The sequence below is a fragment of the Protomyctophum bolini genome, assembly GCF_963924005.1.
Source record: "Protomyctophum bolini genome assembly, chromosome: 7".
Classification (NCBI taxonomy): Eukaryota; Metazoa; Chordata; class Actinopteri; order Myctophiformes; family Myctophidae; genus Protomyctophum; species Protomyctophum bolini.
Genome location: NC_137868.1, coordinates 23,291,896 through 23,303,553, shown reverse-complemented (window position 1 = coordinate 23,303,553; position 11,658 = coordinate 23,291,896).

Genomic DNA, 11,658 nt, shown 5'->3' with positions numbered 1-11,658 from the left:
TTGCTTTTAATGTAAATGTCCCATCCACTGAGCAATAGCGATATAAGCGCCTTATTCATTCATTCGATTCATTTGGGTGTGGGGCTGTGCAGTGCTGTGGGCAGCCTTTCTGACGGAGGCTCGGAGCTGCTGCTGCTGACGCTGTTCGAGTCGCATGGAGCAGTATAGAGTAGGCGTGGCGCAGCATTAGAAGGGCGCAGCAAATGCACGACATTGAGGGGTAGAAACCATCCCGGTCGCGTGGTTCATCTAACGCGTGTGTCACTGTGAAGGACTGGCCCCAATAAGTGAACGTAGTTGGCGTAGTAGACGCCAACATGACGATTCTGACGTAGGCTGGTGATGTTGAGCAACAATGGCGTGGTTGACAAAAGTAATATTTATTCAGTAATTAAGACATTTCTTTCAATGAAATGTAGCCTATATGTATTCTGGGAGTGTGCCGAATTTATTTTGCATATAGAGATGTGTGGTGAAAGTGTGGTTGGGTCGGAGAAAGCTGTTGGATAAACGGCCATGTGCTTATGTACCCCTGTCTATTAGGGTAGCAGGATTATTATGATTATTATTATTAGTATTGTTATTGTGATTATTACATGGATTATTGTTGTGATGTGAGCTTGTGGCTGACTCACTATCTAGAAAATAAAAACATGGCACTTCATTTAAAATAGGTTACAGACCCCTGTTATATGCGCTTGTTTTGGGATTCTTTTTAAAGACCTATTTACTTGTTTCTATGAGACATGGCAACGTCAACAGCGCAGCGAAAGGCATCCACGTCTTTCTCTTGTGAAATGCTGAGATTAGAAACGACCATAATTATTTCATTTCTCAACCTTAAAAAATAAATAAAGACATCTCCATAATCCTTGGGAAGTGTGTGTAGCAAAAGTAGTCGGCATTGTCATGGTTGAAAGTATTCATGCAACACTGACGCTGTAAGCTGTGTGATGCTAACGCGCTAACACCGTTAGCATGGTCTGTGTTGGTCAAAGGAAAAAGGATAGATATGAAACTACTGGCCAAAGTGTCATACAAAACACAACACCTAAAATCGGAATGTGATGGTGACCTATTGAGCACAAACAGACAATCATGATTTGCTTGCTGGACCTATAATTAATTTATGTGCATTACATTTCCACCTCGCACATATAAATGAAAAGCAAGATGGATGCTAACGCGCTAACACCGTTAGCATGTTCTGTGTTGGTCGGAAAAAGGATAGATATGAAACTACTGGCCCAAATAAATGTCATAGAAAACACAACACCTAAAATCGGAATGTGATGGTGACCTATTGAGCACAAACAGACAATCATGATTTGCTTGCTGGACCTATAATTAATTTATGTGCATTACATTTCAACCTCGCACATATAAATCAAGCCACAGTGCAGTCAGAGAGTAGTTCACAGGTCACACACAGGAGCAGTGAAAGGGGGAGGGGCCTTCGGATGGCAGTGTAGAGTAGGCACGACATTGAGGGGTAGAAACCATCCCGGTCGCGTGGTTGATCTAACGCGTGTGTCACTGTGAAGGACTGGCCCCATTAAGTGAACGTAGTTGGCGTAGTAGACGCCAACATGACGATTCTGACGTAGGCTGTTGAGGTTGAGCAAGAATAGCGTGTTTCAGAAAAGTAATATTTAAACAGTAAAGAAGACATTTTTGGCGAATGCAATGTAGTCTATGTCTTTTGTGGGAGTGTGCAGGTTTTATTTTGCATAGAGAGATGTGTGGTGGAAGTGTGGCTTGGTCGGAGATAGAGCACGAATGAACGGCCAGGTGCTCATGTACCCCTGTCTATTAGGGTAGCAGGATGGGCAGGAGGGATGCAAGAACAGCAGAGGCATTTGGAAGGAGTGCATTGACCCACATGAGCTGACATAATCAGCCGAGATCCAAAGGAACGATGAGGTAGTCTCCTGGTGTGCAGGCATCCAAGTATGTCTGGCATGGCTGCTGGAGAAATAAATCTCTCTGGGTGGTGAGGTTGTATGGGTGTTCATTTAGCCAACGCTGGATATCAATTTGCGAGTGTGTCCGAGCGCAGCCTTGGAGGACTGCATCGATGTATTGATGTATGAGTTAAGCTGAAATTTCACCATGGGAAAAAGGGAGCCATGTCCTGTTTACATGGGAATCAATACCTGTACATCCCTAAATGGTGAGAAACGTCCAGGTCACTTTGGAGAGGTGGAATCATGGATCAGAGAAATACAGAAGCCAAAGAGCTGCTACAGACAGGGAAAGCCAGAGACAGAGATGGAGAAAGGTTAACGGGCAAATTAAGAGAAACGAGAGAGAGAGAGAGAGAGAGAGAGAGAGAGAGAGAGAGAGAGAGAGAGAGAGAGAGAGAGAGAGAGAGAAACGAGAGAAAGAGAACGAGAGAGAGAGAGAGAGAGAGAGAGAGAGAGAAAACGCTCAGCTGGAACATTGAGCTCTATTAGGTGGCATAACAAAATGTCATATGATTTAGGACTTTGATAAAACAGTGGGTCTGGCAAGGTAGATGGCAAGGCAAATAAGCCACTGGCAAAGCAACATAACATAACAGATATGAGTTTGTGAGAAAGCTTTACAGTATAGCAATAAAAGCCATCAAAGTTTTATTGCTCAATTTCAACAGAGACATCAACTTCTCTCTAATTAAACGCCAAAGCATCAACAGCCTCTGCAGGTCTTGCACAATAACTTTAAAAATATATAATACATCATTCATACTAATTAAACACCATACTAATTAAACTCTCTTTTTTAACCATGTGAAGACTTTCATTTAGTACACCCAAGGAAGCAAACTTAGGACATTTTCTAATCTCTTCACACGTCAGCACTATTTTCTGCTTACCCTCAATTTACACCAGCCATGTAATGTCTGCGTTGCACCTCAGCTGTGTCCCAGGCGTGTGCGATTCCAGATACAAGGAAAGGAAAGGGAAAGGGGAGACCTGGTAATCCCAGAGTGGGAAATTCAGTTTTCAGCTGATGGCTGCTCACTTAGGGGGAGCAGGTAAGTGTTTTGCTCATGGACACATAGCCGTAACCTGACGCTGCCAGATCCAAAAAGCTTGCTACACAAATTTGTTTCACAGCTTATTTGGATCTGGGATCGCGGAAGCAAATTCGATGACGGGGCTGTTCCTTTTTTTCAAGATACATGGTAGATGATTGGATGGGAGCGTCTGTCTATCACCGTGTGGGCGTGCAAACACAACCAATCATATCGACGTGTCTATATACCGTCACATCCGCATCCCGCCTTTAGCTCACGCTGATTGGTTCGGTACGAAGCAGATCTGACTCAGGGCTCAACTCCGTCAGAGATCCCAGATGAGTGTTGTGTTGGGGAATATGTTTCCGCAATACCGCCCTCATCTGGCAGCGTCAGGTTAACATAGCCGGACCAGGAATCGACACTGGAACCTACCGTTTCCTTGGTACTTCTGCTAAAGTACTTTAAAATGTATTTGGCAAGCCTTTTCACTAGTTTGATCACTCTGTCTGGACAGCTGAATGTCAATAATAAGTACAAGCCTGGTTTGTGAATAAAACATTTTCATCATACTGTAGGACCAATTTGTAATATAAATGTCATCAATATTTAGAAAGGATTGTGGTACTCTTCTGAGATGACAAACTAACAGCTTAAAACAAAATTAGAGGAACTAGAAATAATATCAAACCCAGCTGACCATGAAATCAGACCTCTGGTGCATAGCAGTGATCTTATAAAATGGCATTATTTATTGTGTAAGAGAGCCATGACACAAAGGGAGAGACAAGTAGTGATATGAAAGAATATCATAGGCTGCTGATTTCATATTAAACCATGAAATGCCATATCTCTGTCCTCACTCCAAAAGTTTCACTGTGTGCGTGCATGCGTGGCACATGTGACCTATGTTTGGCTGGGGTTGAGTCCCGGGGATCGGCCACGCCCGGAAAAAAACTTTTGAAAGCAAAGGCATGGAAGCTGACTGGCAAAGCAACATAACATGACAGATATGAGTTTGTGAGAAAACAGCATGTCTGACCAAAAAAAAGAAAACACAGCAGGAAAGAAAAGACTAGAGATAAAGCCTTTTCCGTGAAAAAAAATCACATCTGTGTGAAGTGAGGGGCGCTCTTATCATCATACATCATCTCATTCCGGCCAATCAGAATGTGAGTCCTCACCTTCGTCTTCAATGTTTGTGTTACGCAATGTTTGTGTTTACACAAACAGGTGTTGGATTGGATCAGGATGGGATTTTGCACCTCTAGTTCCGTTTCCTCTGGTGTTTTTACACAAGATGGTGCTGTTCGATGACATGAAAAACACAGTGAATATTGGATGGAGCCCGCACACCACAGGTACAAGAACGACGTTCTTTATTGAGAACGTTTCAATCTATTTGATCTTCATCAGGTCATTTTTTCCTCGATATGAAAAACACAACAAATATTTATATCATCTTACGTCGTCATTTAGTCCCCTAGACAAACAGTAAAAAGTATATAGACTTGGCTGCCACATACCATGCACAAAGTCGTCATGGGCAGTGAATGAGTAAATGAGCCACAGATCCAACCACTATGCCCAATTGCCCATATTTGGTCATGTGCATATATGGGACGATCGACTCCCGCATGGACTCGAGGGAGTGTGGTGCCCACTGCAGAGTCATTCGGATATATCCTATGGGCCTATCTGTGTAGCAGCCTGAAGATATGAGGGCTGTGTGTGTTAATATTTTATACGACTCTGAATTGCTCTTTGTACTATTTTCACATAGCCTACTGGCCAAGATGGTCAGCTCGAACTCAAACTCTTGACAGGTGAAAAATGCCACATTTTTTGGAATGGAATGAGTCCATCTCTGTGGCACTCACAGGAAAAGTAATCTCACTTTTGCACTACAAAAAGTGAACAACCCAAATACCAATGCTCTAGGGCGATGATGCAGGTCTCAGGATCAAGGTTGATAGTAGATAGCAGCACCGCATGCCCCAACCTCAACCATAGATCTACTCTGAGCTGTCGGTGCATCAACAAAGCAATGATACTTTTCAATGTATTTCCCTCTAGGCATGTGATATGCTTTAATACATGTTAATAGAATACAGAGGGGCTGAGTGAGCTTAGAGTTTAGGAATTACAAATCGCTGAGCTTCCGTCTCCTAGACTCATATAGGAGTCCTTGGGGGACTTCTTGGACTCACACACCTTTCACTTAGGGGGCGGGGGGGGGGGGGGGGGGGGGGGGCATGCATATGGAGGAGGGAGAATTGTATGAGAATGTAAATTGACTAGAATGAGAATCTGCCAAGCGAATGCACAGATGGCTGTGTCAAGCTGGCAACAAATGGTTGGAAGGGGGTGGCACGTGTCTGCCTTTGGCATGCCGCAAGCATCTGGCGGGAGTGGTACAGAAAAATGCTTGTCGCCCATCCACCCTCATTGACGGTGCCCCGCTATTACCACCCCCTCCATATTAGGTTTATCTCACCACCCAGCTCACAGGAAAACAAAGGGGCATGAAAAAAGTCCAGTCTCTGCATCCCCTCTCTGCAGGGGTATTTTTGTTTGTTCTGTGAATGTGGAGGGTCAGGGTTTAATGGTAATCCCATTTGGTGCGTGACAGAGAAATGTGGCACTCGGTCACAAAAAGCGAGACAGTAACTCTGGCAAATCGAAAGTTTTGACAGTTGACACTATGGACATTTATTTCCTGGAGCACAGTTCTGACATGAATTAGCTGATAGAGTTGTTCTTTCTTCAGGGTGTGCAATCACCTCTGCGGATGCTAGCCCTGGCCAAGATCTACGTCAATTAAAGCTCATTATTTAATAACTGGACTCTGTCTGAGACTGGTACTGGCTCTGATTTAGCAACTGGACTCGAGGAGGTATCCATGGAAGTAAAAGGCCTGTAATTAAATAACGGTTTACAGTTTTCAGGCGTCAACCTTGAGATAATGCCTTTGCCTGCATGCATCAGCAGCAAGAGCATGCAGTCCTATTTTTTCTACAAACTTAAAATATATTTGTCAATATATTTAAGACAATGAGAAATGGAAGCATGACTCGTATTCCAATCCTGGGATGCATCTGAAAGCCAGGTGTCTCTCACTCATTATGTGCACATGCAGGCGCACGCACAGCTTGCTAGAGTCTATTCTCCCTTGGGCTTGTTCTGTACCATTACAAAACTCATTACCAACCAGCAGATTATTAAACAATCTTCCATTTGATTGTTTACCTTTGACAAAATGTATAGTTTGCATGTGCACACAGTTTTGCAGTTTCTAACAACATATAGATTTAAAAGGTAGGTTACAACGAGTATGTGTTCAAAATAAATTCTGTGTGGTGAATGTGATGACATTGTCTTGGCGTTGGTGTTGGCGTGCGTGTGAAAAGGCACAGGGTGAAGTGAAAGTTTATGATAAACCAATGCTATCATTAATACCTTGAGTTAATGATGTTTACAGGACCAGATTGTCAAGGCGGGAATGTAAATGACAACACCTCCCATGTCTGAACAGATTGATATAAAATAATGTTGAAGAATTCAAGGCAGCCATGCCACAGCAACGATGATTGGACATTGATTGCATTCATGATACAATGCACTTTTTATTTTAAAAAATGGGCCTCTCCCACAAAATTTGGAAGACTATTTAAGTCTAATCTTTGCCCATTTTCTAAATAATGTGTTCCAAGATCGATTACAACAGTATTAAAAATGTGTTTGACGATCATTGTCACATGACTACTGAGATGACATTTACCAAATTAGTTGTTTGCTTAGAAGCCACAAAATATGTGATTCACGTTATATTTTGACAGTTTGACACAATCAAGGGGTTTATTGTTTACCGGTGTTGCCATGTCTGCTTATGTCTACTTTGTGCTTATTTTTATAGTGTAGTACTACAGTAGATGCTTATTTGGGATTGCTTCCTAATGTTTTTTAAAACCAGTGGTTCCCACATTTTTTCCATGTCAAGGACCCCCAGAATAATATGTATTTGTCCACAGACCCCCACCGGAAAGCATTTCGTGCCAGGGACCGCAATGTGATCTTGTAGATCTGCTATTTTCAAAGTGGTAAAATCTAGCATATAGTTGCTTCTTTTGGGCCCTTTTTCATAGTCTTGTCTGCTTGTGTTTCTTGCTAACTCTGGCAACACACTAATTACCTAAACTACCTAGTGCCCTGGAGAAGGGCCAAGAATAAGGTGAATAAATACTCATCTACAAGTCAAAGTAGCTCAGCCAAACTTCTACTTGAGTTAAAGTACTGGAATGCTTGCTTTTACAATACTGACCCAGGAAGCATCCAAAACCATTCACCCAGATACACTAGCGACTAGCCAAACTGGCATGCTTAGTTGTAACAGATTCGGGCAATTGGCTCTCATAACTATCATATTACACACAAAAAATAAATATTCCCAAATGCACTAAGTATTCCTCCATTTTGGAAGATAACCACCTTAAGTTACTTTTGTAAGAGTTCATATCACAATTTCCCCAAAAGAATGTTTTGATTTGAAATCTAGTATCTGTCACTCCCTGACTGTAAGGAATGTCCACCTTCAATAGTAAGTAAAATATGTCATGGAGGCCTGGAGGGCACTTGCCTGGAATGCCCTGCATGGGATGAGGAGTGTGCACGTAAACCTGACATGGGTGAAGACCTCAAGAGGCTGTTCGTAGCTACAGTGGAGTCAGTACTGCTGTAGGGGGCTGAGACATGGACGCTCACAGCACAGCAGGAATGGGCTCTGTATGGCGTCTACACAAGAATGCATCGAATGGCACTTGGTGTCACCTCTATGGAGACCTACTGTACCACGGGTCAGAGCTAGAAGGATGAGGGTCTGGGGCTGGGCAGTGAGTCAGGCACCCGGAACTGGCAGCAAGCAAACTGACACTGTGGGAGCCAAGCCAAGGCACAGCCAGGAAAGGAAAGAGGCACACCACCTAGGTAGACACACAGAGCTAACAACAATGCAGAGCTTAAAGGACCACTTCCCCACATGTCAACCTATCCTACTATAAATGCGCCACGTCTCTGTGTCTGAGTGTGTGTACGGTTGTAATGCACGTAACTCCAGAACCGTTTGCCCCACCGACTTCAGATTCGACACACGCGTTCCACACCCCCGCAGGGAGTGCAGTGCTCGGCCTTGAGTTGGTCGGACCCACAGTTCTCCAGAACCACCACAAAAGGCTCTGCTCAGGCTCTGCCAGTGAGCCCAAGTCCCCTCACCTGTGCAATTTCCAGGCTCTGCCTGAGCCAATTGATTGCCATGGCAACCCCACACCTGCAAAATGATTACTTAACCAGTCGACTTTTCACAGTCAGTTTGCATTGTTCAGACACAGGCAGACAGACGGATACAGAGATCTCCATGTGAGACACAGACAGACAGTTAAAACGGGTGCTATGACAAGTTGACAATTAAGCAGAGGGTGTGGGTTAACGTGATTATACACGACAGGGATGCGGTCAGGAACGAAACGAAGTCGAGTTCCACAAGCATCACTGAAGTCATTTATTTATAAATGACTTTATATTTATAAAAGCCAACTCGAGTTGTGACAAATCATGACAACAAACACAATATTTTGGACCAAACAAATAATTACAAAGAATAAAAACAAAAAAAGTGTTGTAACCTGCCGTTTTTTTCTTCTTTAATTATTTGTTTGGCCCAAAACATTGTGTTTATTGTCATGATGTGTCACAACTCCAGTTGGCTTTGTCCGCAGGGTAAACGTCTTTAAATAAATACTTTTTGAAAAGTCTATGAGGAAAATGAACGGGGAATTATTTTCCGGGTCTCTCGAGGGGGTGGGACTGCGACACTCTATAAGGCAATATTCTTTGCTTTGATTTAAATGATTTAAGAAAATAATTGGGAAAAGGTTCTTGAATGGTTGAATGAGGCGATTATTATCTATTAAAGAGGACTATTCCAGGACCCATCAGAATGTTTGTAGTGCACCATCACGAGGGGAGTCTAATTAACTCATCACAATCAGAGAAATGTTGAGGGCACTTAACTGGAAGATGACCGTGCTTGCATCACGGTCAAAAGCTGCTGGGTGTCAAAAGCATGGTGTAAATGCATATGCCACCTTCTGTTAAAACTACAGTATTCCACCCCACTGTAAAGTATTTTAAATCGCTTTGTCTTACCCCTGCAAACCCTGCACTTGTTCCTTTCTGACACGTTATTGTGGTGAAATGTTTTGGGTCGTAACTTTTGCTGAAACAGTTAAACAGCAACACAGACTGTTTAAAGTAATGGATTTCCCAAGCATAAGTCAGACGTTATCTGGCTTGGTAAGTATTGGTAAATACAAATCTGGTGTTTTGGATGTCACAATCTGGTGATATATTTTGCAACTCTACTTGAATAAGAATATCATCATCATTGCCATCATCATTATGAACTGTACTTGTTTATTTATTGTAAAATACAGTTTTGGATGAATATTTGTGAATTAAAGGGCAGCATTCACGAAGTATGGTGAATCAACTTTGGGAATAGAAGCAATACTTCCAATTATTTCATACACACAAGGGTTGTATGAATGATTTATGACCGAATATACAAAAGTACAAGCCTGTGCGTTCCAGCAGTATACAAACACATTCTATTCACACACACACACACACACACACACACCCCCCAGGTGACAGTACAGTGACAGTACAGTACAACCCCCACACGGAGTTGCACCACTCACTTCACAAAGGTGTCATTTTTTATCCTGAAATGCTAGCATGTTCAGTGAGAAACCACACACAAACACCCTCACGCTTACTTTCACTTACAGATGCACAAAAGTTAACCCACTCTCTCTTTCTCCCCCTTTCTCACACACAAACACCATTTCTGTGATATAATGATGAGCCTATCTATCAAGACAGAGCATAAGAGCATCTACTACCTCTATACCTTATGTGCAAGGCACCCACAAACACGCTCACGCACACCGTGCCTATCGCGGCTTGGCCATGACCCCGTTTTAGATTACTTATTTTTGATGCAATTACCTCCCAAGCTGCAAGGGTTATGTTGGCTTTTTGTTTCTCTGACATGTGTTTTCTTTCACTCTACTCTCAGGGGCATCTCCACAAAGACTCTATGACCTTGCCTTCCATTTATCCGCTACTCTGCCATGTAAAAAAATAAATAAAACACAGGCACTACCCAGACAGGGAATGCACAATTGGAGAAATGAATCCCAATGGAAGCAGGAGAATAGAAAAGGAAGAGTATTTGCTGATGTAGAGGAGTGTGTGGTATGCACGAACGTGCAAAGCCACACATGCACTGTATATGCGAGGGCACACACACTATTAAAAGCATAGTACTGTCTGTGTGAAAGAATATGATAAAAGATGCGAGATCTTTATGTTTCTTTTTATCTTTCTGTGATCCATGGTCATTTTAAAATTGCCACTTCTTGGGGAAAAGCCACAGGAAAAGTGCTTTTCTCAGAACAAGTTAGACAAGTTACAAAGATATACCACAAACTTTGCCACGCTTCACTGAAAGTCTCTTGGTAGATGCCGTGGCGTGACAACTCGGTTGTGGAGAAGTGTGGACATTCTGCTGAATAGATGTGGGTTCCTGATTCTAGAAAATGGCAAGAGGACACATTTCCTAACCCTTCCTCTCTAAAATGACAAAAAAAGACAAAAGACATCTCACAGAGACTACCGAGTCAATACATGATAATGGTTTTCACGAACCATCTGTCATTTATGTCGCCTCCCAGCGTGTCCTCACCACACTCACAGCAGTGTCCCAATGTCACACACCTGCAGACAACACGGTTAAAGTGTGAAATTGACACTTAATATAATATTTAGAGGGGTTATTGACCTTACACATTTGCAATCATCCTGACATATAGCCACACAATATTTACATCTAAGCTTATAGCCACTGTCACTGACACGCAGCATTTATATTAAATACATTTAAAACACTTCAGCTTGAAGGTACTGATCATTGATCAAGTGACTAGTAGTATGTACCATATATTTTCTATATGTATGAGCAGCAACAGATGGACGGACCTGTCAGATGAATAGACCGACAGGCAGAGAGACAGAAAAACAAGAACAAAGACAAGACAAGACAACATAATTCTTCAATGATAGTTGCTTGGCCACTGAGCCCGTTTGGTGACACATGCAGTGTTAAATGGATTTGAATGAATAAATAAATAATACGTCCGTTGAGCTGGCTAAGCCTGATAACTCCCTTAAAGATAACATACCGGGGATAGAAAGAAAGTGTGTTTATAAAGAGAAGAGAAAATAGTGTGTGTGTGTGTGTGTGTGTGTGTGTGTGTGTGTGTGTGTGTGTACTACTTGCGTTTTACATACAGATTCAATAAACAATAGCAAGTACACACACACACACACACACACACACACACACACACACACACACACACACACACACACACACACACACACACACACACACACACACACACACCCACCCACCCACAATAATGCCTGGTACAAAGAACAATACAAACACTGCCAGTGCAATCAGACAATAGGAAAACAACCAGTTACACCCCCCCCCCCCCACACACACACACACACACACACACACACACACACCT